This window comes from Cibotium barometz, chromosome 3 (assembly GCF_041138505.1).
Source record: "Cibotium barometz isolate CiBa-2024 chromosome 3, ASM4113850v1, whole genome shotgun sequence".
Classification (NCBI taxonomy): Eukaryota; Viridiplantae; Streptophyta; class Polypodiopsida; order Cyatheales; family Cibotiaceae; genus Cibotium; species Cibotium barometz.
In genome coordinates, this window is record NC_141048.1 from 28,302,649 (window position 1) to 28,328,114 (window position 25,466).

The following is a 25,466-nucleotide window of genomic DNA, read 5'->3' on the forward strand; positions in this document are numbered from 1 at the left end:
TTAGCCTCTAGGCATTTTTGGGATTTATAGCATTCATTTCCATTTTTTCCTATTTACACACATTTTTGGGTGGAGGAAAGGGTGGAGGAACTTTCCTATATATATGAGGCATTGTAGTTCATTTCTAATCAAGTTGGCTAGTGGTTGATTCATTTCTTGAGTACATTGTCTCTTCTCTCATCTCTTCTTTCTCACACTTTCTTTGGGAATAAGATTCTTCCCCCAAAGATTTCTCTTCTATGATTAACATAGACACCAAATCCCAAAATTTGGGAACATTCTCTCTTTTATAGTAATAGAGGTCGTGAATGGCTTGTACTCTTTACCAAGCCCATTCAAAAGGAAGCTCACCAATTCATCGTCTTCCACTGAGACATTAATAGATCTAAGGGATTCAATAATACCCTTGATCTTCAATGCATACTCATGAATGTACATTTTCTTCTCCACTATATGCAACTCTTGTTTTAGCTGTAACTTCCTTACCTTTGTATGTGTCTAGATCATCTTCATCAGGTTTCACTATGCAACTACTGAAGTGCTAGCATCTTGTGTATATCCTCCTATCATACATGACTTTCCTTGCATAATACTGATTGAAATAAAATACTTGGCTTTCCTTGCACCTTGGCTTTCTTTGAATGCCTTTACCTCTATTGAAGTAGCCTTCTCTTGAGGCAATTCTAGAGGCTCCTCATTGTCTCCTTCATTATAGTCCCAAAATCCTTTTTCCATCAAGAAATTAGACGATCTGAACTTCCACACATGGAAGTTGTCCTTCTAAACTTCCACACATGGAAGCTATCCTTCTTAAGCTTCTCACACTGATAATTTAGTTGATGTTGTCAGACACCTTCTCTTGCAATAACCAGAAACCAAAAAATAGACAATTTATATATGCAACTTGTAACACAATAGTGTCTATTGTAACTCTTATAGTGGTACTTTTACATAATCTTTATGTCACAACACATGACCAAAGTATACAAACACCCATTTTCAGTAATACATGTACTTCTTCCTTTACATTTGTAACTTCCTTTGTCATTGAGGTCCTTAGACTAAACCATGAAAATATTGGGGGAAGAGAGAGAGCTTGAGCTCTTGTATGCACACACACACACACACAATAATGGATAAGACACATACATAGATGGAAGGCCAAAATCTTCTTCTTCTTATTTCTCTCAAAAAAGGTCTACAAAGAAAACTATCACTGACTTAGTTTGAAGAAATCAATGCTTTTTTCCTAACCAAAATCAGGCAGAGCCGTTGATCTAATCATTTGAGGAAATCAATGCTTTTTTCCTAACCGAAGTCAGGCACAGCCATTGATCTACTCATTTGAGAAATTCTTCAGGTTTTTATTTTTCTAAGCATATTCCTATTATTTCAATTTAATTATTAAAATTCCAATGAATCCAGCCTATCTGGCCCATAGGTTAGCCACCACCCAACCAGTGAAATCGGTAGAACCAAACAATTACTCACCCACCCATAATTGAATAGCTTTCTTAACTTTTTCTTTCGAATACAAATATGCACACACTCCTCTTTAAAACTTCAACATATAAAATAATCCATTGGCAAACAGTTATTGGTTACAGATGTCATATCTCAAAAATTCCATCCACTCCCTTGTTTCTCAAAAAAACTGTATCACTCTACTCTCCATTGAGACCAACTGGTCAGCAACAACAAGATCCAGTAACAGATTACAATAATCATTTCGTCCATCATACATATCTTCCATGACATACGCATGGGTGTCATAGGCACCGCGAGCCCGTACATCTCCTGGTCAGAACCCAGGATCCTCCTTAGGTGTCCTGGCACTTCACTCAAGGACCGCTTCGTCGGCCCTCACCCATCATACTGAAAGCGTACCATTTTTCAACCATACCGAGCACTGGAAAAGACGACACCAGGCTACTTTGCCGCGTGAGCCATCCTTTGAACACTCCCCGCCAGCAGTTTTGCAACCAAACTTTCCTTAGAAAAACATATACCAAATGCTCCCTCCACAGCACTCTGGCGTAAGACGGTCCTTTAAGAAAATAGGGCTTATAAGCAAGTTTTCAGTTTGATTTTCTTTTGAATACAAGGAGTATTTCTTCAATCAGTATCCCCAAAATTGCTTGATCGGAATTCAAAATTTCATACCAGAACTCCTCGAATTCTATAACCTTGATCCACATATCAATTTGAAGAGCCTCAAACTTAGTTTCAGATTTGGCGGGAGTTTTGAGTGTATTCTTCTAAACTGGTCACACTTTCTTTCCTCAAAACTGACGAAAGAGTTTGGTCTTGGTCATAGCCTGATTCAAGGTTCGAGTCGGATAAGATTTTTCCTGAACTATCTTTCTCGAAAGGCTTTGATAATTCAGTTACTATTTTACTGAATTTCTTTCTTTGAATATTCACTTAACTGATTTCTAAATTAGTTATGAATTCCAATGAGGAATAAATTAATCATTTATTTGAATATTTCAATCTCGATAGATTTCTTGAATTTTCTTTTTTACAATCCGTGTGAATATAAAACGATAGAAATTTCTCTCTTAGAGTATTTAATTATTCATTTATCAAATACTCATAGAATTTAAACATAGAATTTAAGAGAATTCTAATTTTGATATAAAAAATCTTTATGCATCTATTTATACATAAAAATCAACTTCAATGGGAATAACACTTTTATTTTTAAAAAAATCCCTTTATGCATCTTTCTATGTATAAAAATCAAATTTAATAAGAATAATACTTTTGTAATTAAGAAAATTTTCTTTATGCATCTTTCTATGTATAGAAATCACTTTATATAAGAATAACACTTTTGTAATAAAAAAAAGTTCCTTTATGCATCTTTCTATGCATAGAAATCAATTTTAATAAGAATAACACTTTTGTAATAAAAACAATTCCTTTATGCATCTTTCTATGCATAGAAATCAAATTTAATAATTAATATCAGTGATATCCATGCATATTCATAGGTGAATATGTACTGGAGTAATTAGAATATTTCTTTTAGATGCAAAAATGGTGGGAATTACTCTTTTGGAATAACATAAAAACAAACTTTCTTTTTCACAAAATTCTAGAAAATTTTACCTTAACCTCCTTTGTATGGCTGACCATTTCTCATTTTTAGCTTTCTTCACTTAGCTTAATTAACCCAATTAAGAATTATAGAGCTCTAATCTACACAATTTTCTAAATTCATGAGAGGAAATAATAAGAAGAGTTTAATTAATCACTTAGTTAATCTTTTCAGGATTAATAAAGGTTGGAATGTGAAGAAGAGAAGGGGGTGGCCTTTTCATCAAAGGCATAGCATTTGAATTTAATTTAATCATTTGCAAAACATAAAAATCAAGAAAACCATAGATTTTTCATTAAAATTCGTAAACAAAGTAAGAAAATTAGCTTACATGGAGCTTGTAAGCTCTCCTTTGGCTTGAGGGATTGAGGGTTCTACTCTTGTTTGAAGCAATAGTGGCCACCAATTCACTTTGGGGAGGATTAGGCCAAAAACAATTGAATTATTAAAAAATTCAATGTAGATGGCTCAGATAGGAGTAGAGTAACAGTGCATAAACACCATTAAGCTTTTACAAAAGGGGGAGGCTTCTATTTATAGGAAAAAGTGAGCCTCTAACGAAGCAAACTGATTCTAGAATTTTCCAGATCAGTTTGGTCAATTTTTGACCATTTTTGGGTCAGGTCAGCTTACTTTTTGGATCTAGATTTGAAACAAGAGAGAGAAGAGATGAAAATATCTCATTTTATTGATTAAAAATTGGGGGTAATGATGAGAAAAAGGTGCCTACTTCATGAGGGGAGATCCCCACATCGACGTGTCAAAATTCAATTTTTTAATTCTTTTCTTTGGTCCTTAGTCCACTCTTCATCTTATGTGAGTATATACTCATTTTTGGGGGGGTTTCTTTTATTCTTCAATTTATCTCCTCCTTACATTTGGATTAATCTCATTGGCCTGTCAAACCTTTTTTTGGACCTTAATCCTAAATTTTCTTAAAACAGGGGTCCTTAGGATAAGGTCTTTTGTGCACATTATAATTTATTTCTAATGCACCTTAGGAATTTCTTTTTAAACTTCTCTTTTGGGGAAATTTATTTTAATAAGAAGGGATATTTTTCCATCCAAAGATATGTAAAAATTGAATTATCTCTCTCTAGGCCAAAATAGGTAAAAACAAGATCTTTTATTATTCTGAAAAGGGGATTGATTATAGGGGAAGAAACTGGACATCTTGAGGGGCTGGGAAGGAATCTTACATCCTCTCCCACTTGAAAAATTTGGGGTAATCCCGCATCAGTTCGGCTTCTTTTTCCCAGGTGGCATCTTCAAAAGGATAGAACTTCCATTTGACTAATAATTCTCTCAGAATTCTGTTCCTAAGAACCTTATCTCGAACATCAAGGATTTCTTTAGGTTGGAGTTCCATCTGCTCTTGGGTTGAAGAAGTTAAGAGTTTATCATTAAGCACATGATTCGGACTCGGTACATACTTCTTAAGTAGGCTGACATGAAATACATTATGTACTTTGAGATGAGGAGGCAGAAGAAGTTCATAGGCTGTCATCTACTTTCTTTGTAATCGTATATGGCCCACAGTATCTGGGTGTAACTTCTTGTACTTCCCAAGGGATAGAGAACTTCTTTTGGGACGTACTCGAATGAAGACCATATCTGCTTCTTCGAATTTTTAGCCTGACCTCTTCTTATCTACATACCGCTTCTATCTATCCTGGGCAGCTTTAATATCCTTGTGGATTGACTGCATCTACTGCTCCATATCGTCAAGCATCTCTCTGGACATCTCGACCCTAATTAATGGGTCGCACCAAGTTAATGGTGTTATGCAGTCTTGTCCATATAGAGCTTTGAAAGGGCTCAGCCCGATACTTCGGTGATAAGAAGCATTGTAGGCGAATTCGACTAGGTGCAGATAGCTTAGCCACTTCTTGGGTTCCCTCCACAGCATGACCAAAGTATATCTACGATTACTTGGTTCACCCTTTCTGTTTGACCATCGATCTCGAGGTGGTAAGCTGTGCTGAGATCCAAGAAAGTTCCTCCTGCTTCAAAGAATGTAGTCCAGAATCTTGACGTGAATTTGGGATCTCGATCACTTACTATTCTCCTGGTAGGCCATGCAATCTGAAGATTTCCTTGAGGAACACTCTGGCCACATCCATTGCGGTGTAGGTTTCTTTTACTGGAATCAGATGGGCAACTTTGGTTAGTCTGTCAACTACCATGAAGATGGAGTTGTAACCTGATTGCACTAAAGGTAGTCTAGTAATAAAATCCATACTGATACATTCCCACTTCATGTAACTTCCCAGGTATTTTTACTCTCTCGGCTTTGACTTTTTGACATATCAGGCATTGACGTACATGATTAAGTACATCCTTTTTAGTCCAAGCCAAAAGAAGCTTTTCTTTACAGACATGTAGGTCTTGATGAAACCTGGATGTCCTGCCTATAAGGCTATCATGGGCTTCATTCAAAATTTGACCCTTAGTTTCCTCATCATTGGGAATGCATAGCCTGCTATTATAATACATAATTTCTTCATCCAAGGTGTACCCTTGAACTCGGTTCAACTCCTGAGGAGTTTTGCTTTCCTGCATAAGTAGGGTAGCAATAGGGCCAAAGAATCTATCCTGCATGATCTTCTCTCTTGCTTCATTAATCAAATGGATTTGACACCACTGTGATTGCAAGCAAGGAGGCTTTTCTGCTGAGGGCATCTGCTACCACATTTTCTTTGCTTGGGAGGTACTTGATTTCAAAATCAAATTCCTGCAGGGTCTGCATCCACCTTCTTTGGCGCATGTTGAGATCCTTTTGAGTGAAGATTCACTTTAAGCTCTGATGATCTGTCATCAAAGTGAATCTTTGACCCGGTAGGTAATGTCTCCACAACTTCAGGGCATAGACTACTGAAAGTAGCTCCAGGTCATGGACAACATAATTTCTCTCATGCGTTCTGAGTTTTCGGGAATCATAGGCCACTGCATGACCTTCTTGCATAAGTGCACCTCCCAGGGCAAAACCACTGGCATCAGTTACTACCTCAAAGGATGGAGAGAAATTTGGCAACTTCAGAATGGGATTGGTTACCAAGGCGGTCTTTAGCTTATCAAAAGTGCTCTGACACCTGGCAGACCATTGAAACGGGGTATTCTTCTTGAGAAGATTAGTCAGGGGGAAGCTATGAGAGCATACTTAGGTATAAAAATTCTATACCAACCAATTAATCCCAAGAATCCCCTGACTTCTTTCACTATCTTTGGTTTAGGCCAATCTATGACTGCTTGGACTTTTGCAGAATCTAGAGAAATTCCGTCTTTGGATAATACCAGAAAGCCCAAGTATTCAACATGGTCGACAAAGAAAGTGCATTTGCTCTTTTTTGCAAAGAGTTGGTGCTTCCTTAGAATCTCAAGAACTTTACGGATGTGAGCTTCATGGTCATCAGCTGCATTCTTTGAGTAAATCAGAATATCATCAAAGAAAACAAGAACAAAATCATCCAAGTATTCTCTAAGAATGTCCTGCATTAGGCGATTGAATGTAGCTGGGGCATTTGTCAATCCAAACGGCATAACAGTAAATTCATAGTGCCCATAGTAAGTATTGATGGTTGTCTTCGGGATATCTTATCATTAATCCTGATCTGGTATCCTGATCTGGTAATGCCCTGATTTGAGATCTATCTTTGTGAAGATCTGGGATCCATTTAGCCTATCCAAAAGCTCATCAATTCTAGGGATAGGATACTTATTCTTAACTGTCCAACTGATTGAGACCTCTGTAATCCACACAGGTAATCCACACAGAGTCTTAACGTTCCATCCTTCTTTTTCTAAAAGAGAACTAACGCTCCCCAAGGTGAAACACTGGGTCTTACAAACCCAGTGTTCTAATAGCTGCCTAAGCTGTTTCTTGAGTTTAATGGCTTCAGGGAGGAGTGGCATTTTGTACGTGCGCTGGGCTGCTGGTTGAGGTTCGGGGTCAATTTTATCTCATGATGATCTACTTCTCGAATCGGAGGCATCTCAGTTAGCTCTGCTCGGAATAAATCATCATACTCACTTAACCATTCTGGTTCTTTAGCCTTTAACTTTGTGTCTACCGGATTCATTTTGACAACATAAATGAGCTGCTTCTTTCTAAGTCCTTTCAATAGCCTAGAAGCTTTTACTAATTGCAGATCTAGGGATCTGGATATTCTAGTTCCTTGAACTTTGTTCCCGTGAAGGTCATGGAATGAAATGGTTCCATTGTGATAGTGAATGTCAACTTGATTTTTGTGGAGCCAATCCGTTCCAAGGATTCTGTCAAAAACTCCACAAGGTAAGACTCTGAACTGGTAGTCAGTTATACAGACCCATCTAGATTAAACTGAATACGATCTATCTCATGGTGGTGAGTGAAAAGAATCTTCCCACTGGCCAATTCAACTTGCATAGGTTTCTCTGATTTCTGTTCTAAGACTAGCTTATGCAAGCATCCTGGGGAAATAAATGAATGAGTACTACTTGAATCAATCAAAAGCTTAAATGGCTTACCCTTATACTCAGTTAGAGTATGGATGACAGAGAATTAATGATTTGCCCCTTGGTTTTCAATTGCGGCATAAATCTGACCTCTTTCCTCTTCCATTACTTCTACTATCGTAACTACTCTGGCTGCAGATTGGGGCAGAACTCTTTCTCTTTGGTTACCCCAATTCTAGGAGGGAGTTCTGAGATTACTATGAACAAAGGCAGATGGCTGAGCTAGAGTCCTCCTGGGGTTACCCTGATTTGGCTTATACCTCGGCTTATACGAAGGGGCTGGTCTCTACACTCTAGGTCCTTGACTTCCCTGTCCTCTTGACATGACAGGAGTTGGGCAGTCTTTAAGCTGGTGACCGAAACCCTGACACCCAAAACACCTGTTCTCACTTCTAAGCTCATCCCTCTGAATCCTTGAAAGAGGTGGGGCTCCTGAGGAAGTGTTCTGAGGGAAGGGTCTTCCTTCACTTCTGAATTTCCGAGCATCTTGATTCTGATTAGGGCCTTGCTGCCTCTTTGGGGGTGGAAAGTTTGAAGCATTTTCCCGGGGTTTGGAACCTTTTAAAGTTTGAGGGTGCAGGCTTTGGCGGGACCTTAACAACAAATGCTTTAGCAAAGTCCTTTGCCATTCTCACAGCTTCTGCCCATATTGAGACTGGTTTGGCATTTTTCACTAAAGTGTCCAATGACTAGTTCATCCCTCGAATGAATCTGGCCCCATCAGCTACTCTTCATCCAAAAGTAGTGAATATTTGAGAAGAAGGGAAAATACCTGATGGTATTCTTCAATCGTCCTCCCGGCTATCCTGCTTCAGTTCCAAGAACTCATTCATTTTGGTTTCTAGGAAGCCCGGAGGAGGAGAGGACCTCTTCCTGGGGTAAGCTTTAAGATCTAACTAGGTCTAGGTATTTCGGTCAAGATGATTTGTCTCGCAATGGTTCCTCCATGTGACCCTGGCCGTTTCCACAATTTTCAATCTGGCAAGAGCCATCTTGCTCTTCTCGTTAACCGGTTACATCAAAATACTCTTCCATTGCCTCGATCCATTTTTTCAATTCTTCTCCTAACTGTTCCCCTTCACCCTTGAAGGGACTAGGTTGGGATCGGTGCAGGGCTTTATGAATGTCCGGATCTAACTCTTCATCATCAGTAAGAGGATCTTCATCTATCGGTAAGAGGATCTGGCTACCATGGCCCGCGCGCCTCATGATTATGACAAAACGATATTTTTGTCAACTTAACTTTGTCATCAAATTTATGATTATTTAATTTTTGAGATTTATTTCTTAAACAATAAATATTCTGTCATAATTCTTGAAAACAAGATTCACTTTGATAATTTTATTAATCAATATTCACAACCACGAAAACAATTTGGAATCTTTTACAAAACATCATTTATTTATCAAAAGTTTTTGATATATGCATAGAGCATCTCGGCTCCAAAAGTTACCGCCTCAATCGCGTACGCATAAAAAGGTGATCCTGCGATGGAGACATGCTATGATATACACGATTTATCACTGATAATGGTGCTGTAATTCTTCTCCTCTAGGAATAAAGCGACTAAGAAGTCTAAAAATATGAAAAGAAATTCTCAAATTTCGAGGTGAGTGATTATAGAGTTTTACATAATGAATAACTCCTAGCCTTATCAAGATCATGTCTAGCGAGATATTCTGTCTGAGTCTCTCTCATTGATTGGTATTAACGCGAATACTTTGCCCTCCAGAGAACCACATATGCTGATGTCACTCTACTTGATCAAGAAAGTATAGATCCTCAAAGTGACGAGCGAGTCTCACTCTGCTTCCTCAGGTTGTAACAGAGTTGATGAGATTTTCGAAGGCAAAGGCGATCATATCCTGTCTCTGGGAGAGTCCAGGAATGCTAGACAGATTTGGGGCATCCATCTAAAAATCCAATTCAATTTATGAGTTTTCAATTTATGAAGTTCATTTCAAACAAAATCTTAACAAGTGAAAATATTATTTCCCAGATTTACTATAAAATTTTAGGCAATTTCTGCTGCTATTTCGTAAGTTTACATCGCTCTAATACCAGCTGTAGGACCCCCCTGCCCCCTCCGCGCATCGAATTCCTAGTTGCTAGCAGTGGAAGTAGCTTCTTTTTGCGCGGGGCAAGGTTTCCCACTCAGGGCCTTGCCCTCGAATGTCCGGACACGAGACTAATCTGGTGGTCATTTTGAAACCGAAACCTAGAAAATTTCCCTTGCCCGGAAAACGGGGACGATTCCACCTTTTTGATTTTCTTAACGAATTTTCTAACGAGGTCAAGAGACTAAACTATCCTTCACCTTATTAAACCATATAGAAGGAAAACTATCACTGACTTAGTTTGAAGAAATCAACACTTTTTTCCTAACCAAAATCAAGCACAGCCGTTGATCTAATCATTTGAGGAAATCAACACTTTTTTCCTAACCGAAGTCACGCACAGCCATTGATCTACTCATTTGAGAAATTCTTCAGGTTTTTATTTAACTACTCAAATTCTAGCGTATTCCTATTATTTCAATTTAATTATTAAAACTCCACTGATTCGAGCCTCCATGGGTTAGCCACCACCCAACCACTGGAATCAGTAGAACCAGACAATTACTCACCCACCCATAATTGAATGTCTTTCTTAACTTTTGCTTTCGAATACAAATACACACACACTCCTCTTTAAAACTTTAACATATAAAATAATCCATTGGCAAACAGTTATTGGTTACTGATGTCATAACTCAAAAATTCCATCCAGTCCCTTGTTTCTCAAAACAACAGTATCACTCTGGACTCTCCGTTGAGATCAACTGGCCACAGCAACAACGAGATCCAGTAATAGATTACAATAATCATTTTGTCCATCATACATATCTTGCACGACATACGCATGGGTGTCATAGGCACCGCGAGCGCGTGCATCTCCTGGTCAGAACCCTCCAGGATCCTCCTTAGGTGACCTGGCACTTCACTCAAGGACCGCTTCGTCGGCCCACGCCTGTCGTACCGAAAGCGTACCATTTTTCAACCATACCAAGACTGGTCAAGACTTGGGCAGGCTTTGCCGCGTGAGCCATCCTTTGAACACTCCCTGCCAGCTTTTGCAACCGAACTTCTCTTAGAAAAACATATACCAAATGCTCCCTCCAACATTCTCCCGTAAGATAGTCCTTTAAGAAAACAAGGTTTCTAAGCAAGTTTTCAGTTTGATTTTCTTTTTAATACAAGGAGTATTTCTTTTTAATACAAGGAGTATTTCTTGAATCAGTATCCCCAAAACTTCTTGACCGGAATTCAAAATTTCATACCAGAATTCCTCGAATTCTATAACCTTGATCCACAGATCAATTTGAAGAGTCTCAAACTTAGTTTCAGATTTGGCGGGAGTTTTGAGTGTATTTTTCTAAACTGGTCACACTTTCTTTCCTCAAAATTGACGAAAGAATTTGTTGGTCTTGGTCATAGTCTAATTCAAGGTTCGAGTCGGATAAGATTTTTCTTGAACTATCTTTCTCGAAAGGGTTTGATAATTCAGTTACTATTTTACTAAATTTCTTTCTTTGAATATTCACTTAACCGATTTCTAAATTAGTTACGAGTTCCAATGAGGAATAAATTAATCATTTATCTAAATATTTCGATCTTGACAGATTTTTTGAATTTTCTTTTTTAAAATCCGTGTGAATATAAAACGATAGAAAATTCTCTCTTAGAGTATTTAATTATTCATTTATCAAATACTCATAGAATTTAAACATAGAATTTAAGAGAATTCTAATTTTGATATAAAAAATCTTTATGCATCTATTTATACATAAAAATCAACTTCAATGGGAATAACACTTTTATTTAAAAAATCCTTTTATGCATCTTTCTATGTATAAACATCAAATTTAATAAGAATAATACTTTTGTAATTTAAAAAAAATCCTTTATGCATCTTTCTATGTATAGAAATCAATTTTAATAAGAATAACACTTTTGTAATAAAAAAATTCCTTTATGCATCTTTTCATGCATAGAAATCACTTTTAATAAGAATAACACTTTTGTAATAAAAGCAATTCCTTTATGCATCTTTCTATGCATAGAAATCAAATTTAATAATTAATATCAGTGATATCCATGCATATTCATAGGTGAATATGTACATGGAGTAATTAGAATATTTCTTTTAGATGCAAAAATGGTGGGAATTACTCTTTTGGAATAACATAAAAACAAACTTTCTTTTTCACAAAATTCTGAAAAATTTTGCCATAACCTCCTTTGTATGGCTGACCATTTCTCATTTTTATCTTTCTTCACTTAACTTAATTAACTTTATTTAGAATTATAGAACTCTAATCTACACAATTTTCTAAAGTCATGAGAGGAAATAATAATAAGAGTTTAATTAATCACTTAGTTAATCTTTTTAGGATTAATAAGGGTTGGAATGTAAAGAAGAGAAGGGGGTGGCCTTTTCATCAAAGGCATAGGCTTTGAATTTAATTCAATCATTTGTAAAACGTAAAAATCAAGAAAACCATAGATTTTTCATTAAAATTCGTAGACAAAGTAAGAAAATTACCTTACATGGAGCTTGTAAGCTCTCCTTTGGCTTGAGGGATTGAGGGTTCTACTCTTGTTTGAAGCAATAGTGGCCACCAATTCACTTTGGTGGAGAGGATTAAGCCGAAAACAATTGAATTATTAAAAAATTCAATGTAGATGGCTCAGGACAAGAGTAGAGTAACAGTGCATAAATACCATTAAGCTTTTACAAAAGGGGGAGGCTTCTACTTATAGGAAAAATTGAGCCTCTAACCAAACAAACTGATTCTAGAATTTTCCCGATCAGTTTGGTCAATTTTTGACCATTTTTGGGTCAGTTCAGCTTACTTTTTGATCTAGATTTGAAACAAGAGAGATGAGAGATGAAAATATCTCATTTTATTGATTAAAAATTGGGGGTAATGATGAGAAAAAGGCACCTACTTCATGAGGGGAGATCCCCACATTGAGGTGTCAAAATTCAGTTTTTTAACTCTTTTCTTTGGTCCTTAGTCCACTCTTCATCTTATGTGAGTATTTAATCATTTTTGGGGGGTTTTTCTTTTATTTTTCAATTTATCTCCTCCTTACATTTGGACTTATCTCATTGGCCCGTCAAACCTTTATTTGGACCTTAATCCAAAATTTTGTGAAAACAAGGGCCCTTAGGCTAAGGTCTTTTGCGCACATTATAATTTATCTCTAATGCACCTTAGGATTTTCTTTTTAAACTTCTATTTTTGGGAAATTTATTTTAATAAGAAGGAATATTTTTCCATCCAAAGATATCTAAAAATTGAATTACCTCTCTCTAAAATATTTTCTCTCTCTAGGCCAAAATAGGTAGAAACAAGATCTTTTATTATTCTAAAAAGGGGATTGATTACAGGGGAAGAAACTGGACATCTTGAGGGGCTGGGGAGGAATCTTACATAATATTTACATTGGATATAAGTATGCTTAAAGTGAATGTTTTCGTGGATGTTATGTGGAAGACTTCAATAACCAATGCTGCTTGGTTACAAAGGGAAACATAGAGGATAGAATGTTTACATTGGATATGAGTATGCTTAAAGTGAAGGCTTCAATGTTTACACATAGTGTAAGTGTGATTCTAGATATTTATATTGGTATACAATGACATGACAATATTCAACACAGCAACCAAAAAAAAAGTAGGCATAAAACATTGTTATAGTAGCTAATTAGGCAAGAGATTTAAGCATGTATTTTAAAATGATAATAATGTAAGTCAAAGACCTTTGGATGTGGTACAATTAGATGTTTGGGTACTAACTAAGTCCGCATCAATCAAAGGATGCCACTACTATGTGACTGTCATTAACGATGATTATAATAGAAAAGTGTGGGTATACTTCATGAAAGAGAAGAGTGAAGTGTTTACTCACTTTCAAAGCTTCAAATCTATTCTAGAGAAAGAAAAAAGCATACACATACAATTCCTAAGGTCAGATGATAGGAGATAATATTTATCCAATGAAGTCAACGATTATCGAGGGCATAGTAGCCAACAAAAAGGGGGAAGAGTAGGTGAAGCTCTTACCCTCGTATCGCTTTCTGTGCTTCTCTTTCTTGCTACTCGGCGTTTTAGCATGAACCAAGCTATGATACCATGAAGAGATGCACTGAGGAAGAGAGCTTGATCTATTGCAAGCATGCACACACACTCACACAAACCCTAGAAGAGAACACACAAGATGAGAGAAGGCTGAAAATTGTTGTTCTTCTTCTTCTCAACAAAAGGGTTCTACCAAAAGATAAGAGAAATACAACATAAGTACTAAAATACTATGTACATGTGGTCCATAATGTGAACATGCTAAAAGTGAGTGAGATGGCAAGATAAGTATGCCCTAACTCAATGGTGCACTAGTAGCTAATGTAGTCCAGCTATAGAATCACTCGCAAAGATCTATCATGTCAGCATCCTGCCAAACACGCTAGTGATGTAAGTGGTGGAAACAGTCACCTAGGCATATCATAAGTGTCAGTTCATGTTGATCTTGACCTCTCAACATAGAAGGACTATGAGTTGGTGTCAGAGGGGCATGCTTCGTCCTCTGATTTTACTATGTGCATGACTTTTGATATCTGAAGGTTATAAGCTAAAAAAGAAGCACTTCCTTCCAAGGTAGTGCTTCTAAAATTGGAAAATTAAAAATATCTTTAATATAATAAGTAAAAGAACCTTAGATATAGGTTTAGATATATGTGTACTTGTGTTCAAAGTTTACTTCACACTTGTACATATATTATAGAAAATAAAAATTAATTTTGTCGTTCATTGTGTTCACACTTGAAAGATAAAGTCTTAGGAATAGGATTTATCTTTTATTATGTTTGAAGCTTTGTTCACACTTAGAAGATTAAATTTTAGGTTTAGTCTTTATCTTTTATTGTGTTCGAAGCTTACTTCACACTGATAATCTCTTCACAACCTCCCTCATGCTTGGGAAGCAATTTATTTTGTGCTTTTTCTCTTAAAACCATGCTTTTCTTGATTATTATGAATTAATGTTCATGTTTAAGCTTAGGTTTATACATAAACTAATTTTTATGTTAAAAGTGTAATTTTAACCATTCTCATTTCATAGTAAATGCAGGGAACCATAGCAAAATTTTATCAATAGAAAATGAAGGTTTTTACATATATTAAATTTTATGCTAAAAGTAAACTTTTAAGTACTCTCATTTCATAGTAAAATGTGGGGAAGTGATGGCAAAATTTTATCATTAGAGAATGAAGGTTTATGCATAATGAATTTTATTCTAAAAGTGTAATTTTGGGCATTCTCAATTCATAGAAAATGCGGGGAAACTATGGCAAAATTTTCAACATTAGAAAATGAATTTTATGCATAATTAATTTTTATATTAAAAGTGGAATTTTGGGTATTATCATTTTATAGAAAATGTGGGGAAGCTATGTAAAAATTTTATATCATTAGAGAATGAATTTATGCAAAATAAATTTTATGTTAAAAGTGGAGTTTTGAGCATTATTCATTGTCAAAAAAAATAAAAAAGGTTATGCATAAATTTTCTAGATTCATTCAATTTATGAGAATTATGGGAATTGATTCATCTAGATAAAAATGAATTAGTTTGGGTGCATAAATGTTTTACGCTGAAAGAGGAAATATGGGTGTAATTGATTTTGTAAATCCCATAAAGTCGTCTTTTATTTAAAAAGAAGAATATTGAGCATATTTTATTTTGGGGAAATTAAGAAAAGAATGTGAAAATATTCATAGGAATGCATCGAGAAAACATGGATAAATTTTAATCAAAAAGAGGAATTATGACACATTAACTTTTGGAATTATGGGGTATACATCTAGATTCAAATAATTGTGACTGATTTATTCCTAGATTCCTTGGGAAAGGAATCTCGAATACTTGAAATGATCGAGAATCCTAAAGTGAACGAAAATTTAGATTTAATTGAATTGAGAATCCTAAAGTGAACGAAAATTTAGATTTAATTGAATTGAGTTGAGAAAAAGTTACCTTTAACTGAGCCAAGTAATGGCCGAGACCTAGAAAGTCATGTCAGTATAAAAAGTAGAGAAACTTTACTTTTAATCAGGTCGATGTGTGAGATGTGTGGAAAGATGTGGAGTGATGAGAAGTGATGTGTGGGATGTGTGGAATGATGTGGAGTGATGAGAAGTGATGTGTGGATGATGTGCATTGATATGGTTAATGTGAATTGATGTGGATGATGTGGATTGATGTGTGGATGATGTGGATTGATGTGTGGATGATGTGGGATGATGTGAGTGAATGTGGGAATGATGTGGGATGATATGAGTGAATGTGGATTGATGTGTGGATGATGTGAATGATGTGGAAATGATGTAGGATGATGTGAATGAATGTGGGAATGATGTGGGAAGATGTGAATGGATGTGAATTGATGTGGGATGATGTGAAGGGATGTGAATTGATGTGGGATGATGTGAGTGGATGTGAATTGATGTGGGATGATGTGAATAAATGTGAATTGATGTGGGATGATGTGAGTGGATGTGAATTAATGTGGGATGATGTGAGTAGATGTGAATTGATGTGAAACGATGTGAGGTGAATTGATATAGCAAAATGTGGAATAATGAGAAATGACGTGGAATGATAGGGAATGGTGAGAAATGATATGGAATGATGAGAGATGATGAAGAATGATGTGAAAGGATGTGTAATGATGAGGAAAGATAGGAATTTTGTTTAGAAATTGTATTTGTATGTGAAACCTGTTTTTTAAAGACTATTTTACGTCAAGAATGCTAGGGGAAGCATTTTGACTATCTTGTGGAGTGAGTTCATGGGGGACCTAGGTGGAAATGTTGATGGAGAGTCAAAGAAGAACGTCTTGCGTGTGGCAAGATCGGTCGAGGTCTTGACCAGCCTCAGTTCGGTTAAAATGGTGAGCTTTCAGTGTACGGTGGATAAGGGACCAAGGAAGCGGCCTATGACTAAAGCGCTAGGTGACCTGCGAAGGAGCCTAGAGGGTGCTAACCATATGGTGCTCGGGCTCTGGGTCACCCAGGATACCCACACGTGCATTGAGGAAGAAAATGAGTTGGAGTTGTTTTCTGAACACGGGTATGGATCTGGTTGATTGGCCTTGCTGGTCTTCACAACGGATGAGTTCATGGCTCTTTTACATGGATCTTGTTGGTTGATCTAGCTGATCTTCACAACGGAGAGTCCATATAGTTTTTATGTGATTATATTCCTAGGTACTATGGGCTAGGAACTATCGAAAAGGCCCCTGAGTGAGCATGTGGTGAGCGTTCTGGTTGCCAATGTTGCCATAGGTACGCTGAGGAAGGAATGAATGGAATACTTAATTATATCCATGGGTACTATGGGCTAGGAACTATTGAAAAGTCCCCTGAGTGAGCAAGTGGTGAGCATTCTGGTTGCCAATGATGCCATAGGTACGCCGAGGAAGGAATGATTGGAAATTAGACTTGGAACTGAAATACTGAGGACTATGATGGAAACACTATGGTTTTATTGTAATGCTATTTTGAAGATAGTTAAATCTATGAAAAGGTAATTTTATATTGGGTGCATAAGTGGTGTGTCTATTTAAGAAGTTTTGCATGAGAGCCGGCTAGGGGGCCTGGGAACTATTTTCCCTAATACCCGGGACAAAACATAACCAAATTTTTATAATGGATCCTATCAATATAGTGGTTGAACAGTTGGCTAACCCATGGGATTGATGGGGTTAGGCTAGACTGATGGATTCCTATAATAATAAAATTCAATTCTGTTCAAGTTACGATAGTTAGAGTAAGTCACAGGATAATCCTTGTTCTATGAAGCTGCACCTCTTTCTATGGGGAAAAAAGAGTTGGTCTCTATGAACCAAGTGCAAGTTCCTTCTTTGATTCGGCCATGTGACCCACGGGTTTGGTCATAATACAAAGGATAGTTAAGGCCATTGACTACGTTAGAAGATTCTTCCAGGAGGAATCGCCTATGCTTTCTGGGCGAGGGAAGTTTTTTTCGGATTTGGTTTTGGATGAACAAAGGGATTAGTCTCTTGTTCGGACATTCATGGGTGAGGCCTCGAGTGGGAAGCTATGCCCTGCGTAAGAGGTTGCTACTTCCGCTGCTAGCACTTTGAAATTTGACACGCAAAGGGGGCAGGGATCTCACAAGCATCAATCCTGAAACTTTCCAATTTCACCAGGGAATTTGAGGTGGTTACAGATGCCAGTAGTCTAGCACTTGGTGGTGTCTTAACCTAAGAAGGAAGACCAGTGGGTCTTAGCCTAAAAAAGGAATATCATTGGCTTATACTTCTTGCAAGCTAAAGCAATATGAGGTCAACTATGCCCCCCATGATTTGAAACTCTTATCAATTGTTCATTGCCTCAAGTTATGGAGACATTACCTCTTGGGGTGCAAGTTCTAGCTTGTAACGGACCACAAGAGTCTAAAGATCTTCACCCAACCTAACCTCAATATGAGGCAGAGCAGATGGGTTGAAATCCTACAATAATACTTCGACATCAAATTCTACCCTGGGAAGGATAATGTGGTAGCAGACGCACTTAGCCGCAAATATGTCTTGAGTGCAATTTCTATGCCAAATGATCCCATACTGGTCAAGGTGAAAGAAGTCTCATTTCATGATCCTGACTACCAAAGGATGGTGAACTTAGTCAAAGAAGGGGGAACTTTTTTAGAGAAAGAGAAAAATCTAATCAAGGGTTACTTCACCGATGATGGGTGCCTCTAATTCAATCACACAAGCTATGTTTTCCTAAGGACCCTTCCCTAAAGAAGCTAATCCTCTTCCATGAAGCTCATGAGGACACCCAGGCTATGAAAAGACCTTGAATTCAGTAAGGAGGAGCTATCATTAGGTAGGCTTGAAAACTGATGTCCTTCGATACTTAAAGCAATGTCTCTCATGTTAAAGGATCAAAGTTGAAAGAGCCAAGATGCCTGGAAAGCTTAAACCCTTGGATATTCCTCAAATAAAGTGAGAATGCAATAATATAGATTTTGTCACAAGTCTCCCCACTGTACAAGGAGGATATGATTCCATTTTTGTAGTGGTCGACTTGCTCACCAAATAATACTCACATAAGATGAAGAGTTGATTGAGTACATGGTTTATTAGTTAAAAATAATGAGATATTACTAAAAAAAATGAGATATTTTAAAATAATGATGTATTTTTGACACCTTGGTAAGGAGAGGGGGACTCTTGAGGTAGGCGCCAAATATGATATTTTTATCTCTCCTCTCTCTTGGATCAACCCAAACCAAAAACGGAGCTAAACTAGTCCAAATTGAGTCAAATTGAACGTGGAAAATTCTAGAACCCAGTTGGACTTGGTTAGTGGCCTCCCTCACCTATAAATAGACCCTTAGTCTTTTGTAAAAAAATATTGGAGATAAACTATGCTAGTATTATATTAAAATAATCATATTTTCTATTATCCCTTAAATTTTTCTCTCTTGGCAGCTTGGAGCTCTCTCTCTCTACAACAACTCTTGTAGTTTCTCTTCTCCTCTTGGTGGACTAATTGATTGGTCGAGGGCTTCATTGCTAATCGAGAATCAAGCCAAACTTGGAGGTAAAATCAATTTTATAGTTTTTTCCAATTTATCTCAATAACTTTCTTCTTCTGAACCCTTGCTCTCAAGCATGAGAAGCTTTCTAAATAATTGTTTTAATTCAAATCATGCTTTTCCTTAAAGTCTTAATGTTTAATTAAGAGAAAGTTAATCTTTGTACTTATTTGTAATGCTTTCTTTAAGTAAATCTCTCTCTATAGCCATCTTTATGGCTAAATCCCTTGAAAAAGGATGCTTCTCAATGATAGTCTCTTAATTCAAAGCTAAACTCTAGGCATGATAAGCTAGAGATTAACAAAATGGTATTTTTATGATTTTGTGTTAACAAAATAATGGTTATTACTTTTAGATTATTTATAAGTAGTTAAAAACTACTTTGAATGATTCTAAATGAGAAAAATATTATTCTATCAATTTGGAAAAAGAGAAATAATGGAACTAGCTTAATCTAGTAGGATAATCATAATTAAGTTTATGATTATGGTTAAAATTATGAATTAAATTCATAGTTTGATTTTTAAGCATAAAAAAGGAACTACTATCATATTTTCATTACAAGCTTTTATTCTTTAGAAATTTATTTTTTTGAGAATTATCACTAATAGCAGCGAAGCTATGGTAAAATTTTCAGAAAATAATACATATCTTATTTTTATGCATAATGCTAAAAGGGGACTTCCTACCATATTCTAGGATTGGACATCCTATGCAAAAAAAATGATTTTCATCATATTCATGAGAAATAATTTTTTTAATTATGCATAATTAATTGATTATGAGAAAAGAGTAAATTTTGGTAAATTTAGTTTTATACAAAAAGAGGAATTCCCATGATATTTGAGATCCAAGTAATTAAATGGTAAAAGAGAAATTTTTGGTAAATTTATTTTATTCAAAAAGAGGAATTTCCATGATAATTGAGATCAAAGAAATTAAATGGTAAAAGATGAATTTTTGGCGTAATTCAAATTATGAGTATTTATCAAAAGTGGAATTTTGAGTATTATTATTTTTATTGGAAAATATGGGTAGAATTGATTTTTGTAAATCCCATGAATCTTTTACTCGAAAAGAAGAATATTGAATATATTTTATTTGAGAAATTTGAGAAAGAATATGAAAATATCCATCGAGAAAACTTGAATAATTCTTATTCAAAAAAGGGAATTTAGAATCCCTGGGAGAATCGAGGATCCAATGAGTAAACGGAAGTTTAGAATTAGTTCTCATTAATGAAGCTTAAGGAATGAAAATACAATATATAAATGGATGTGGATATGAATGTGATGAGATGTGAGTGGATGTGATGAGATGTGGATGAGATGTGATGTGATGTAAATAGATGTGGATGTGAATGTGATAAGATGTGAATGTGATGTGAGGAGATGTGAGTGGATGTGATGAGATGTGGATGAGATGTGATGTGATGTAAATGGATGTGGATGTGAATGTGATGAGATGTGATGATATGTGGATGGGAATGATGTGATGTAAATGGATGTGGATGTGAATGTGATGAGATGTGAATGGGGGTGATGTGATGTAAATGGATGAGAATGAGATGTGAAGTGATAGATGTGCATGTGAATGAATGGATGGATGTGGATAGATGTGAATGTGAATGAATGGATGGATGTGGATAGATGTGCATGTGAATGAATGGATGGATGTGGATGAATGTGATGAGATGTGAATGGATGTGATGAGATATGGATAGATGTGGATGTGATGTAATGCAGATGGAATGAATGAGATGTGATGTGGATAGATGTGGACGTGATGTAATGTGGATGGAATGAATGCGATGTGATAAGGATAGATGTGGATGGAATGAATGTGATGTGATAAGGATAGATGTGGATGGAATGTATGTGATGTGATGAGGATGCAATGAATGTGATGGATGTGAATGGGTGTGATGAGATGTCAATCAATGGATGTGATGAGATGTCAATGGATGCAATGAGATGTGAATGGATGTGAATGTGATGTGATGATATCTGAATGGATACGATGAGATGTGAATGGATGTGAATGTGATATGATGATATCTGAATGGATGTGATGTAATGTGAATGGATGGATGAGATATAAGGTGGATAAATGTGGATCTAGATAGATGTGAATGGATGAGATATAAGGTGGATAAATGTGGATCTAGATATATGTGAATGGATGAGGTGTGAGGTGAATGGATGTGATGTGGATCGGGTGGATGTGAATGGATGTGATGTCATGTCATGTGGATATGGGTAGATGTGAATGGATGAGATGTGATGAGGATGGATGTGACGTGATGTGATGAGGATCTGAATAGATGTAATTGGATGTGATGAGATGTGATGTGGATGAATGTGATGTGATGTGGATAGATGTGATGAGATGTAATATGACATGATTGGATGAGAATGGATGAAGACAATGGGAATACATATGACTGGATGTGGAATAAGCAATGTGAATTGATGTAGAAGAATGTGGAATAACGAGAAATGATGTGAAACAATGTGGAAAGATGAGAGTTCGTTATTAGAAACTGTATTTATGACCTGTTTTTAAATGATTGTTTTATGTCAAGAATATTGGGGAAGCACTTTGACTATCTTGTGAATGAGGTCGTGGAGACCTAAGTGATAAAGTTGCAACAATTGACGGAGAGTCAACGGAGGATGTCTCGCATAGCAAGGTCGGCCGAGGTGTTGACCAGCCTCAGTTTTCGATTTAAATGGTGAGCTTGTGGTACGGTGGATGAGGGACCAAGGAAGCAGCCTATGAGTGAAGCGTTAGATGACCTACGAAGGAACCTAGAGGGTGTTGACCATACGGTGCTCCGGCTCTAGGTCACCAGATACCCACGCGTGCATCGAGGAAGAAAATGGAACAAGGAGTTAGAGTTATTTTCTGAACTCGGGCATGGATCTGGTTGATTGTCCTTGCTGGTCCTCAACGGATGAGTCCATGGCTCTTCTATTTGAATCTGTTGTGGTTGATCTTGCTGATCTTCAACGAAGAGTCCATCTAAATTTTCTTAAGTGAATATATTTCCGGGTACTATGAGCTTGAAAAGGCCCATGAGTGAACAGGTGGTGAGCGTTCTGGTTGCCAAGGATGCCATAGGTACACCGATGAAGGAATGATTGGAAATTAGAATTCAAGCTGGATATTTTGGAGGATTATGATCAGTGATACTATGGTTTCATTAAAAATTTATTTTAAAGACAGCTGAATCTGTGAAACAGGCAATTTCATATTAGGTGTGTAAGTGGTGTGACTATCTTAAAGTTTTCTTGTTGAAGCACTGGCTAGGGGGCCTGGGAACTCTTTTCCCTGGTACCCGGGGCAAAACATAACCAAATTTTCAAATGGATCCTATCACTACAGTGGTTGGGTGGTTGGCTAACCCATGGGATTAGGCTGGACTGATGGATCTCTAAAATGAGACTCAATTCTGTTATGTTACGATAGATGAAGTAAATCCCCGATAGTGTTTGTTCTATAGAAAAGAATCAATGGTTGTGCCTTGATGAGGAAAAAAGCGTTGGTCTCTATGATCCAAGTGCAAGTCTCTTCCTTGATCTGACCATGTGACTTATGGGGTTCGGTAGGATCACTTTGGTTAGTTAAGGCCCTTGACTACGTTAGAATAAAAATATCCTAGAGGAATCGCCTATGTGTGCTGGGCGAGGGAAGTTTTTTCGGGTTCGGTTTTTTTCGGAAGAACCGAGGGATTAGTGTCGCTGCTAGCACCCCGGAATTCGTTGCACGGATTGGGGCAGGGATCTTTCAATACACCTCGTCGTCGGAGCTCGCGGGGACTCAAGCTCGCGTGTCACCTCCTCAGGCTCCGTCGCTCAATCCTCCCACCTCTCAGAGGGATGTCTACATGCTAGGGTGGGCTTATTCACCGCACTAGCCTAGACCCTCAGAACTAGGTAGCATCATCACAATTACTCGCCTCAATCGACGAACCTCATTCTCCCAATGGTATGAGGGATACCATGGGCCAACTCCGGGCCTTACTAACGATGCCGCATGGCTACACAAGCACGAAAATGGAGTTAGTATCAAAGCAAGGAGTAACTACCTGTACTCTTTTTCTTAAAAATAGCAATTTCAATACTAACTATCGATTACAAAATACAACATCATTTCAAATAATAGCTTCATAGAATTTCTAACATTTGTCAATGGAAAACTTTGCATCTTCTTTTCTTGATTTATTGATATTAATATTAAACAATAATTTAAAACTCCTTTTTAAATGATGACCAAGCTAACCTGGCCACACCGTTCCCTTGTGGAGCTTGCAACAACGGGAGGGTTGGAGCCGCATTAGGAGTATTTTCTCTAGTCTCATCATTGTGTGCGTCTCGGAGGTGACATTTTGGCATTTTTGGGATGGGGTCATCTTAATCACCACCTCATAGTGCTCGACGCTGCAATCGCAGTGCTTCAGTCAGATCTCGATTCTGAGATCGTTTGCTCACTCTATGAGTAAAAAATCGTAGCGTGTGAACCTCCTCTAAGCTTAAAAACCTCTCATTAAAAGTCTATGCAAATGGGGGGGGAGAATTGTGAGATGTCCCAAAGGGCAAAAATATTTTGCTTCAAGGGGGGTGAGGGCTGTAAGTCCCTGCACACGGGGGTGGGGGAGGGGGGGAAGAAGAGTTAAGGACACCCTCTCCTCACAAGGGTGGGGTGACTGAAAAAGGGCTTGATTGAGAGATGGCTGAAAAAGGGCTTGATTGAGAGATGGCTGATTAGGGGGTGCTGAGAGGAAGGTAGTGAGGGCTATAAGGCATGGCTGTAGGTACAGCAAGTACAATCGGGCAACAGCTTCTACACAGTATATGTAGGCTAATGCTAGGTTGTAGCTATTGCACAATCTTGCACAGAGTGGCGGTATGGACTGGCGGTATGGCCTCATGCTAGGTGTTGTGCAGCCTAAGGGTGTACTCTACGCAATGTGCTGTTGGCCATGGAGTACACGTAGGTGTAGGGTGTGGTTGCACAAGTACAGAGCAAAGTACGGGTGAAGGGAGGTGTACCATCAAAGTGCACTAGTCACTGGTCTATATGAGCCTGAGAAAGGGTACGGTGGCGGTGCATAGGCAAAGGCGTGGTATGCATGTACCCTTTTGGCCAGAGGCAGCATGGACCATCCACATGGCGGTACATGTGGACCATGCAATGGGTGGTCGGTCTTTGGTCCTTACGCGGCCATTGTATACGGGCGTCTTGGTGAGTGTGTAGGGTTGTTTTTGGAACGGGGTCCCCAAATTTGGGATGCCAGTCTCGATTTGCATGTGGCGGAGTGCTGGGGGGGATTTTTTTTCAGCGAAAATGTCCGAGTTGTTCCCCTGGTCGTTTGGGATGTAGACCGTCCGTCAAATCGGACACTCGGTTGTGCATTTATTAAGGTTTAAAGGTCGTCGTTTTTTAAACTAAACATAACTAAAATTCGCGTATAAGCTTGACCCGGTCTCCGTTTTGGATGCTGTAAAATCCTATATTAGGGTAAAATTGCACGTAGATTCTAAATTTGGACTTGGACTTTAAAGACTCTAAGTGGAAATGGCTTGTTTAATAAAATCATGGATTTTTACATCATAAATTCATCTATTACAAGGATTTTTTTTTATTAATGAAGATGGGCATGCTACATCCTTTCCCCCCTAAAGAAATCGAGATGTCCTCATCTCGTTATGAATTGGGGGGTAATCCTTTAAGACTGTAGCTTCGTCTTCCCAAGTTGCATCCTCTCCAGGGTAGTCTTTCCACTATACTAGATGTTCTACAAGAGTTCTATTACGGAGTTGCCTTTCTCTAAAATCTATGATCCTACTAGGCTGAAATTCAAGGACTCCTTGAGTAGGGATTACAACTTGGTCATCATCAAGAATATGATCGAGACTAGGTACATAATGCTTTAACAAACTTACATGAAATACTTTGTGGACTTTGATATAGGCTGGAAGCTAGAGTTTATAGGCACTTTTACCTAGACACTTGATAACTGTATAGGGATTTCATTAAATTACTATTTATAAAAGCCTCTGCTGGTCGAAATAGGTGACGATTTGACACAGGGTAACTACTGGATGTCCGAAACACTACTATTAGGCCACATACCAAATTGAGTCCATCTGCATCCTTAAATTAGTAGGCATGGACATCTAATGAGACAATAGAA